The following is an 11,176-nucleotide window of genomic DNA, read 5'->3' on the forward strand; positions in this document are numbered from 1 at the left end:
TCAATTTTGGACCCATCAACTAAAATAATATCATAAAATGGATGATCGGTGTTAATAAAAACACATACATCATGGTGGGCCCCACAGTCCTGCCACCATGAAGGTGGGTGGTGGCTGGGTAAGAGAGGTTTGGTAGCCCCACTTGGACACTCTCTACATGCACATTCACATGGGCACATTTGATGTCTTGGCATGTTTGTGCAACATCCGAACCATGTAATAGTGGACCATACCTCGGCCGTCCCAAGACTCAGGTGGACCACACAGTGGGGATTAAACACCTACGGTTGAAAACATCTGGAGGCGATAGAAGTTATGGATGAAGCTGGTATTTTGTTTTCTCTTCGTTCAGGCCTGCAGATCTTGCCCAATCCATGTCCGTTCCTTTGAGCCTTTCACTGGTTTTTTTTTTATTTTTTTGAATGTATTGCAAAATAAAAATTAGAAAAATAAACATATAATGATTTTAAAAATTGAAAAAACGGACCACTGCAAATACATTACAAGAAATCAGTGATGCCAAACCATACATGATGCATTGCAGTTACCATATATTATTAGAAATTCAAAAGAGATATTCTCTATGAGACAAATATATATATATATATATAAATTTCCAAATATGAAATGAAACATAAAATACGACTATCTAAGAAATGAAATATAAAATGCAAAATAAAATCAAATACAAATAATAATTACAATATAATAAGGTGTATAAAAGAATTTTAAATTATGAATGAAAATTTTAAAAATTAAAATGGCCCATGCAGGTCTCGAACCTGCGACCTTCGCGTTATTAGCACGACGCTCTAACCAACTGAGCTAATAGGCCATGTTGTTAGATTTTTATTCTCCATATTATATAATAAATTGAGATAGTAGTTGTGGGCCCCACAAATTACGATTCTGCTGCATACACGTGTGGTCGAACGTGCGAGTTTTCTGGATTGACACATTCATCAAGTGGCCAACATATCCTCCACGGTTAAGATGACAAGACTCAAAACTCATTTGAGTGCTCGCACGGATACACGTGTGAGGTGCACGTACCTCAATGCCCCTATCCATGAAGCAACGACATTGTTGGAGAGAGCCAAAGGTGGTGGGACGTGAATGGCTCTTTCAAAAGATAGATTTCAGGGTGCCTATAAATGGTTACACCGCTGCTGATTCTAGACCGTTCATCTACCATTCAACGTATGAAAATCAAATTGGCCTAACTATCCTACTTTGTCTGATCGATGACCTTTGATCATTATCTCTGCAGCGAAAGATGGAAGGTCTAGATTCACCAGCTCTACACACATTACCAGCTGCGTGGGGCCACCCGTTTCAATCTTATTTTGGGCCGGGTTAGGATGAGCCCAAAGGTTCATATGTTGAGCCTGGGCTCAAGTTTAGGCCCGTTTAAGTGGACCAGCATTAGGCTTCGACCACGGTAAGATCAGACGGCTCAAAAGATGCCAAGTGACAATAATGCATTGTAAATGGTGAAGATGGAGTTCAATGCCAAGGAATTAAAAAATAATAACAAATGCAAAAATCCAATAAAAGTAATATAATAAATATAAGAGTAACAAAACTCTTCATCAAAGCATTAAATAGCAAATTATGAATAGTGATAATTGTAGTAATGGCTTAAGAAAGTGTACAAAATTCAGGAATTTGATGAAAAGGCATTCTTCATGACTTGAAATAATATAAGAAATCATATTATTCGCTAGAGACGATTCTTACTTATACGCGTTCTTGAATGTAAAAAGCTATATTTACATGGAGGTTAAAAAAGATTTGTGTAAGATTACATGGCCAACTAGCTTAATTTCTTATGATGTCTAAGATAACTCTACATGTCGTTGCAAATCCAATCTAGGCCAACAACTTATTTTATCTTTATATTTTTTTCTTTTTTATCGTCATTTACCGTTGTGTCTTTACTTTTTAGCGATTTACTTTTTTAGTCCAATATTTTTATTTTCAACTAGGAGTAAAATAATATAAGTTTGACCTACCCGTGATTATTCATATATCGCCGACCTTCTTATAAGATTGTTGAAGTTTCATCCATCATTTATGACTGTAGTTAATGAGAATTAGCGGCTAGATGAACAATTAATCGTTATGTAATAACCATAATATTCACAAAGTTGACATAAAAACATACTAGATGGTCGTGCCCAAATACAGTTTTGCCTCCAAACAAGACAGTTGCTAGTTATTCTTTCTTTTATCATTTTTAAATTCATTACCATAGGACAATGACTCATATTTACTGTTTTTATCTGCTGAGGCCAAAGTATTTCTTTCAATAATATTGACTTATTATTTAACTAAGTGAGCTATCACACGCTTATGAATGTTTTCTTGAACAGGTGGTGTTCGCATGTGTGCCCTTCTTTGGTGAAAAGTTCTTGGTTAGATCCAGCTCACTCTTATTTCTTTAGTTGTGTAATATCCTAGGGATATGACTTAAATGCACAGGATATAATTTAAGTTTTTAGAATTGTCACTAGCTAACGAAGTTATTGAATTTATAGTCGGCTAGAAACGATAAAATCGCTTACGGTCAAGAAATCGTAAAATTGCTTAATTTAAGTGACTCTTACATTTGATCTGCAACCATAGATTTTGAGTGAGGGTCTTAGTGACAAAAGAGTAAGTTAAGGCACTCTCTTCTACCTGTGCAGTCATTTCTTTGCAAGATTTCTAACTTTTAAAGAATTTAGTAAAACTTTGGTATCATATATCTAGTTATGCTTCTTATAACTCACGTGAGGCCGGATAAGCATAAGTTAGAGTTCTTAGCTCAATTTTTGAAAATCAAATGACTCTGAGTATGCAAATGTAATAAAGGAAAAGATGTGTGAAATAAAGGTAAATAAAAAATGTTAGTCGATGATGTAGATATATTAAGAATGTGTGAAGTAGAATGCAAATTGAGCTTAATTAAGATGTGAGAAAGAAAATGGAACATCAGACACTCTTTTTTGTTCAAAATGGATGGTATGATATCCTCAATTCCAACCCTACTCTTAAGTTCATTGGCTTTTTTTAGTATAATATTTTTCAGAAGGCTGGCTTTGCGAGTCGGACAAGACTTCGTTGTCAATCAGAAAATCTTAAAAGTTTACAGAGAAGATGGCCCACCCAGATGTCTCTCTCAATCTCTCTCACTGACTCCCTCTGTCTCTCTCTATCTTTATCCACGTGGATTGGTAGCTGTTCTTTCAGATTAATAGATGGAGACCGTCGGCTCGTGGAGAGTTGACGAATCGACACATATCACTACTTTGAGATTTCAACGCTAGGAAGTTGGGATAGAATCTGTGTTAGGTAGAAAGCATGCCAGGTGGCCATCGGCGAACTGCGGGCTAATGGTCTACTCATCAATCTTATGCATTTTCTGTCATGCAGAAGGGGATCTCGATCTTTTAGGGGGTCTATCATGCAAAAGAACTCATTAAAAGTACAAACCTTCTCATTTACAAATTGCCTTGGGGGTCATTTGATACCATGGATTTGGCTGGGTTGTTTGGCATCATAAAGTAACCAGAGGTTTCAAATCTCCTCAATCGGGGGGTTTCAAATCCAATGTAAGACCTTGGATTACATCTAAAATCATTCCCAAAGTTGCATATGTATCATGTGCATCACTAGACTATTAATCTATTGGACACATGGCCCACTAATGATATCCTAAAATAATTAGATTATCAATTGCATCACTATAATTACTTTAATATGATGATCAACACTGTCCAAACATTGTCCATGTAAATCAATAGTTAAAGATTATTAATTAGTCACTCGAACGTGATCTTATGCTTGTGACCCATCTGAGACTTGAAATTACATCATTTTTTGGCAAAGTATATATTTCAGCCAACTTATTACAACCATTGTGTCAAAAATTACATTAGCTCACTAATTAGATATACTAAAGTTGATTTAGCAATTAAATTCAAACCCCTACAAATATACTATAAATAACTACTTTTGGATTAAAGTTGATTCTCAATCTAGAGTGCCAAACACAGCGAGAGGATTTCAAATGCAGGGGGTTCCAAATCCGCGCTCCCAAAGTTCAGCACATATGAGCACTTTGGAAAATGTCATTAGATATTGATTCTCACAAAAAAAAAAAAAAAAAATGTCGGATTTAGACATGGCTTTGTTTTTATCATTGATAGCTTTCTATATTTAGAGTTCTTTGTATAGTTGTCCATCAGTTCAACTTCCTTGAATTTATAATATACTATTGTAAAATGTAAGAATTATATGTAAGTTTTGCACCATTTAAGGAATGGCCGTGGCTCTTCTAAAATGCACATGCAGCAATTCAGACCGTCCAAATCTCCTACCCATCAGTGGATAGAGCATAGCCAAAAAGCTGCAACAAGAAGATAACGTCAAACCATACGTGCTTTACCTTTTAATTTAGACCAGTTGTAACCACCCATTCGGCAACATTAATTGGATTGTTAGGATTGCTTGATGAGTTTGGTTTTAGAGACTTTCTCCATCCACGGTGGGACCCACAATTTAAATGGTCTGGATAACTGTACATTAATGGCACATGTGAGGAAGTTGAGTCACCACCATTTTTTAAATGCTGTAGAGCTAAGATAAGACTCTTATCTGTCGGTGTTAAGATTTTCTGCTTCTGCAGTAATGATAGTACTTAAAGAAGAGCAATGATGGGCATGTGGCATGCACGTGGAGGGAGTATAGGAAACAGAGAAAGATCCAAAACGGATGGACGGGATGGATTTCTCATAAACAACATGGTGGGCCCCATCTAGCTTCCGATAGAACGAGGACCGTTGGAACTTCCTACGAATCCAAAAAAGTTTCAATGGTGGATGTTTTCCTTCCCACTCTTTCCTGTCGTTAGCCCACTTGAGTTTTAGTTCTGCCTCATATTTTTTTCTAATGTCTTAAATTGGGGTTGCAAAACGGATGAACGGAGTAGATTTCTCATGGCGGTCCCTCCTATCATAGCAGACTTCGCAGGCAATCCACAGTTGTAGGTAGGGCTGTACACGAGCCAAGCTAGCTCAAAAAGCTCGCTTGGCTTGGCTCGATCTAGCTCGACTTGACTCAACTCGAATGATGAATCAAGGCAAGCCAAGCTTTATCATATCTGTCTGTTCTTCTCATACCATTTCCCTTACTTAACCCGCCGCACTCAAGCTTCTCTCTCTCTTTCTCTCTATCTCTCTCTCCACTCAGCCGCTCGCCTGAGCTTGACTCAGAGTCTACCCGACTCGTCTCAGCCGTATGGCCTACACTCACCTGAGCTCTCTCTCTCAGTATCAACAACAAAGTACCATATATGGTTTTATCTAATATTTTATATATGTGTGTGTGTGTGTGTGTGTGTGTGTGTGTTATCAATTAAATATTTGATTTGGGGGTTAGGTCAGTTGGGTCGGGTTGCTGGGTTAAGTTAGATGCGGCTTGCAGGTTAGATTAGGTTGGGACCAAGCTCAACTCGACTCGAGGTAAGCTCGCCTTGACTCGATCCATTAACTCACCTCAAGCTCGACTCAAAAGTTTTAGCAAACAAGCAAAGCTTCAATAGTAAACTCGAGTTCGAGCTCGAACTCGAGAAGAGCACGAACAAGCCAAGCCAAGCTTGCCCACCTTGACTCGACTCGGCTCGATGTACAACCCTAATTGTAGGATGCTAGACAGCTGTATGGAAGAATGGCCTGGTAAATGGGACCCACGATCACTCGGTACGATCCCATCTACCTAGTGGCCTTATCTGGTGAACTCCGGAGCACCTCAGGAGGAAAAGGATTTGGCTAATAGCCCTGGGACTATGTGGGATCCACCATGATTCATGTGATTAATCCATGCCGTCCATTTATTTTTTCATATTATTTTATGATATGACGCCAAAAATAAGGTAAATCCAAATCTCAAGTGGACTACATTGTTTTGATTAAACGCTCACCATTAAAAACTTCTTGGGCTCATAAGTTTTGCATCAAGCTGATATTTATTTTTTTCCCTTCATCTAAGTATGTATGACCTAAACAATATGTCAAATAAACATTACAGTAAGAGTCAGTCTGTTAAACGTTAAATTTTTATACTTAACACAGAATTTGGAAAATGTTTCATGTTTAGTGGTGTTTGTTAATGCGAAAGAAGGAAAGTGCTCCACCATTTTATGGCGAAATTTTTCCGTGATAGGAATCTAGCTTAATGGGAATCAAGAATGCGCTCTGTAATTATAATTTTTTAATCCAAAGATTTTCTCCCTTGCGTTATATACATCCTAACTTTTAACATGGGGCACTTCTCTGAGCCCACCACGATTTATGTGTTAGATCCACACCATCTATCAACTTTTCTATATCATTCTAAAGCATGATCCGAAAAAAGATGTACATCCAAAGCTCAAGTCAACCACACCACATAAAGTAGTGAGACAGGAACAACTACTATTAGAACCTTCGGTGATATCCACTGTGAAGCTTATTTGCAATTAAATATCTTTATAAGGTCACATAGACCTGGATGAAAGAAAAACACAAAAATCAGCTTGATTAGAGCCTTATGTGGCCCCAAGAAGTTTTCAATGATGGGCACTCAATTCCCACGGTTTCTTGTAGTGTGGCCCACTTAAGCCTTAGATTTGTCTTGTTTTTTATTTTAATTTCTAAAATAATATGAAAAAAATGAATAGACGGCATGGATAAAACAAATATATCATGGTAGGCCCACAAAGCCTTTAATTGTCCATATTTGTGGGTAATACGCAATCCCCTCTCAAATTTGGGGTGTGAATTATGTGCAAATGCCTTTAGTAAGAAGTTCTTGTGCTCTGGAATCTTAGGTAGAGCCCACCGTTATGTTTGTAATAAATCTAATTTGTTCCTCCGTGTTTTGAGATCATTTTAGGACTTGAGACAAAAAATGGGGAGGACACAAGACTTAAGTGGGCAGCACTAAAGTAAAAGGTGGGTAGGAAAATTCCTATCGTTGAAATCTCCCTGGGGTCGACAGTGATGTTTACATGCCATCAATACCATTCAAACTGTCATTCATAGTGAGATGAACTCAAACTACGAATTTAGCATGATTGAAAACTTCTGTGACCCCACGAATATTTTAATTATGGGCGTCCAGTCTGCCTCCCTGATATGGGGGAACAGATTTGGTGCGACCCTTGATCTACCGAGGTGGGTGGGACCCTACCTGTGGGGCCTACTATGATATATATGACTACATCCATACCATCCATCCATATTCAAAGCTTATTTTAGGGCATGACCGAAAAAATAAATTCGTTTCAAATCTTAGACAGACCTTTGTATAGGAAATAGTGGTGATTGACCATTTAAAAATTCTTTTGGGCTATAAAAGCTTTGGATCATGTTAATATTTGTGTCATCTCTTCATCTAGCTATTTGTGACATATTTAATAGGTTGGATGACAAATAAACATTTTAGTGTAATTCATGAAATTTTTAACAATAGGGATTCAATCACAAATGTTTCATATGGGTAAATGCGTCAAATTAATATATATATTTCATACGTTAGTTAACAAACAAGTTATTCTAGATTCACTATTAGTTTTCCGACTTCAAATTTAACAAACAGGCCCTAAGTCACAAAAGGTTTTGATTGGTAGACATATGTAAAAATAGATGTATGGGTCTTATCCACATCGTCCATCCATTTATCCATTATTCCGTATCATTTTAGGATTTAAGCTCAAAATTGAAGTTGATCAAGATATACGTAGACTACACAATGGGGATTAAACTCTTACGATTGAAAACTTCATGGGGGCGACAGAAGTTTTGGATGGAGCCGGTATTTATGTTCTCTTCATTTGGGTCTTTGTAACTTTATGAATCAGTTTATGGCAAATAAATATCATGGTGGGCCCTAGAAAAGTTTCAACGGTGAGAATCATTATCACCACTGTTTCTTGTTGACGCAAGGATGAACGTGATGAGGTCGATCACCGTCTTCCTCAAGGATAAGTATTACGAATCCACAGAGCTTCTCTGGACTCCTCACAGAGACTTCTTGAATCCATGAGAAAAGAAAGCAAGAAAATAGAAATAAATTTTAATAAATTCAAAATTTAATTGATTAAGCCAAATAAACGAGTTTACAACCCTTTAAATAGGGATACCAAGCAATAGGAGAGAAATCAAAAACAAACTATAACTAAAATTCGTACCTTAGTATAAATGGTAAATTTACTTTTATATTAAGTGTCCTATGTGGCTTAACCACTTTATTCTCCTAATTATTCTAAGTACTTTTCATATTGGACACAACTCCTATAAAGCCCAACGGATGAAGAGTTCTAATTAAATTAAAACTTACTATTTATAATAAAAACGGAACTAAACATAGAATTTGGCCGTCAATATAATGGAATCTCACAAATTCAGCATGGGCAACCCGGCATAGCCGAATAACTCATTCCGGTTTGCGATATATGCCTGTTTTAAGGTTCCGATGGTTTTGATGACTTCTGCCTTTGATCGAGCCTTCTTTGATCCATCTTGGACATGAACGTGTCCGTGACCCGCTCTACATCACTTGTGGTGTGGTACACTTGAGCCTTGTATCTGCCTCATTTTTTGTATTAAATCATAAAATGATAGTCAAAAATGAATGGATAGTGTGAATAAGACAAATACATCCCAGTGGCCACTCAAAGCTCCTGCCCGTTCCCAGCTGGAGACGGGCAGGGTCAGGATGCAATCCGCATCTCACCTTATAGTGGCTCAATTACTGATCAGACCGTTCATATGCCAAGCGCAGCAGCGGTGACGACACAGGTCGAGTTGGACATGAACCGAGCTAGCTCAATTAACTCGCTCGACTTGACTGGAATAAGCTTGACTTGACTTGAATGAAAATTGAATTAGCCCATCCAAGCTATTTTATTGAGATCAAAAATTTTCAGCTTGAACTCAAGCTGGCCTGAGCTCAACTCGACTAGGCTCAAAGCTTAACCCCAACTCAACTTGGTTCGGTTAGGCTCGACACGACTCGATTTTAAAGAAGTAGAAAACATTGTATTTTTGATGGTCCTGGAGACTATTATATTAGAATGTGGCATTCTTCTAAAATCGACTACCACTACACCAACACCAGCATCAGCCCCAAACTCAAACTCGGCTTGAGCTGACCCGAGTTGCTGACTGAACCGAGTTGAGGTAGCCAGAAAGCTGCTGGCCGAAGTGAATCCACGGGCGAATTCCATCTCCTCAATTGTGTTAACAAGGACTTGTAACTGTGCTAAGTCGTGTACCCACCGCACGTGCCAGCATGTCACACGTTCTAATCCATCCATCAGGTTGGACCCTGTAAATTCCAAAGATAAATCTGGTTCAACCAGCATGTGGGCCCCATTATTGGAAACAAGTGGATGAATTAGAAAACTTCAGCCAAGCTTTTTCAGGTCCCTACATTCTTTTTTTTTGGTACCTGTGGCTCACCTGACCAGTGGATCGACCTGATTCTTGAACTGGAGCAGCAATATATTGGTGCAGTTCTGATAGATGGATTGGATCTCGTATGTATAATGCCACGCCAGCACACGTGTGGAGTGTACATGAGCTTTGCCGTACACACGCGTGCAGCCTTACCAACCGTCTCTATAGTATACTTGTTTTTGGTTTGTGCAATTTGGGTCCCATGGTGTTAGTGATCCAAGCTGTTGATACAATGGGCCCCACTTGTACAGACCTGTAAATACAGAGGTAATGCTGGCCGAGCTTTGCAGCACTGGACGCGGATTTCCTGCCAAAGGCATGAATTCCTGCGCTGGAAACGTAGGTGGGGCCCACCGTTATGTTTGTGAGAAATCTACCCTGTGCATCCGTTCTGTGAGCTTAGTTTAGGACTTGAGACCAAAAATGAGAAGGATAGTATTAGTGTTTTCAGTTCATCTCCTTAGGAATGATGTTATGAACGGTATGGATGGAATGTAAACATCATTGTCGACTCTAGGGAGATTTCAACAGTAGTAATTTCACTTCCCACCTTTTCCTTTAGTGCAGCCCACTTGAGCCTCAGATCCTTCTCATTTTTGGTCTCAAGTCCTAAAATGAGCTCACAAAATGGATAGACGGGGTAGATTTCTCACAAACATCAAGGTGGGCCCGACCTAGGTTTCCAGTGCAGGAACTTCCATGTAGTAATTCCACTGTGAAGAATAAATGAGGCAGAAGGCAATGGGCTGGGTTGGGCCAGGTGGGGAGTAGTCGGGTTAAAATGACTTGAGCCGACACCCAACCGCATGCGTTGCCCAAACCAAGCCTATGAGCCAAGCTAGTAGGTCCAACCCTGGCCCAAAGCCAGGTTAGGCATGTTGGGTCCGGCGGTCACCTGCCAATTACTACCCTTAATTAAAATGAGGTTTCAATCTCCACCATGTGATGTCGATTCCCGTCCGCAGCGAACCCATACTCGGCCTCTACCAGCCACAACCTGCATGGCCATTTTCCGCGATTGAATTTCTGCATTCATCATTTCTCCAATCCTGCACCCATGCGTAGAACCATCTGCATTCGGCGCTGCGGATCTTGGAAGGAGTGGTCTGATCATCTTCGCCATTTTTTTTTCCTGTGGGGCTTTGGTCATCTCATCATCAAAAAAACAAAGAATGAAGAAACAGTGCCATGCCATGGAAAATGCCACAGAATTCTCAGTATCTTGTATACTAGATAAAAAGGCAGTTGATGCAACTGATGATTATGTGGCTTTATAGCATCTCTCGGCCCTTTTTCGAGTCCATACAAGTGATCCTGACTGTTTATCTGATGGGACACACCTTAAAAAAATAAAAAATAAAAAACCTCTAACATTATTAGTCATTCAATACTCTTAAACTTCTTTTTTGCTTGAATGTGGAGACCGCTGCTGTATTTCTTTACCTGCCTATTAATTGCAGGCCACCCACCAAAGGCTTGGGATTGTTGAATTGGGGATGTTATGATGCATGATCTCATCCACATCGGATCAACGGAGTGGATCATCAACTGTGGGGCCCACTGGCGTGGAACTCAGGTGGTGCGGCTACCCGAAGAGCAGCCCTAAAAATGACCAAAAAAAAACAAAGAAGAGGAAAATACAGTACAAGAGAGCTTTTTATCTACAAACAAGACCCAAATAACTCAGTTAC

At 39.0% G+C, this 11,176-nt stretch overlaps 1 non-coding gene across 1 annotated transcript; it reads right to left on the reverse strand.

Moving 5' to 3' along the window:
- Positions 1-761: 761 nt before the first annotated feature.
- Positions 762-835, reverse strand: TRNAI-AAU (transfer RNA isoleucine (anticodon AAU)). Its single transcript has one exon. It is a non-coding gene; the product is annotated as a tRNA-Ile (tRNA).
- Between the last annotated feature and the right edge of the window lie 10,341 nt (positions 836-11,176).

The sequence above is a fragment of the Magnolia sinica genome, chromosome 9 (genome assembly GCF_029962835.1).
Source record: "Magnolia sinica isolate HGM2019 chromosome 9, MsV1, whole genome shotgun sequence".
Classification (NCBI taxonomy): Eukaryota; Viridiplantae; Streptophyta; class Magnoliopsida; order Magnoliales; family Magnoliaceae; genus Magnolia; species Magnolia sinica.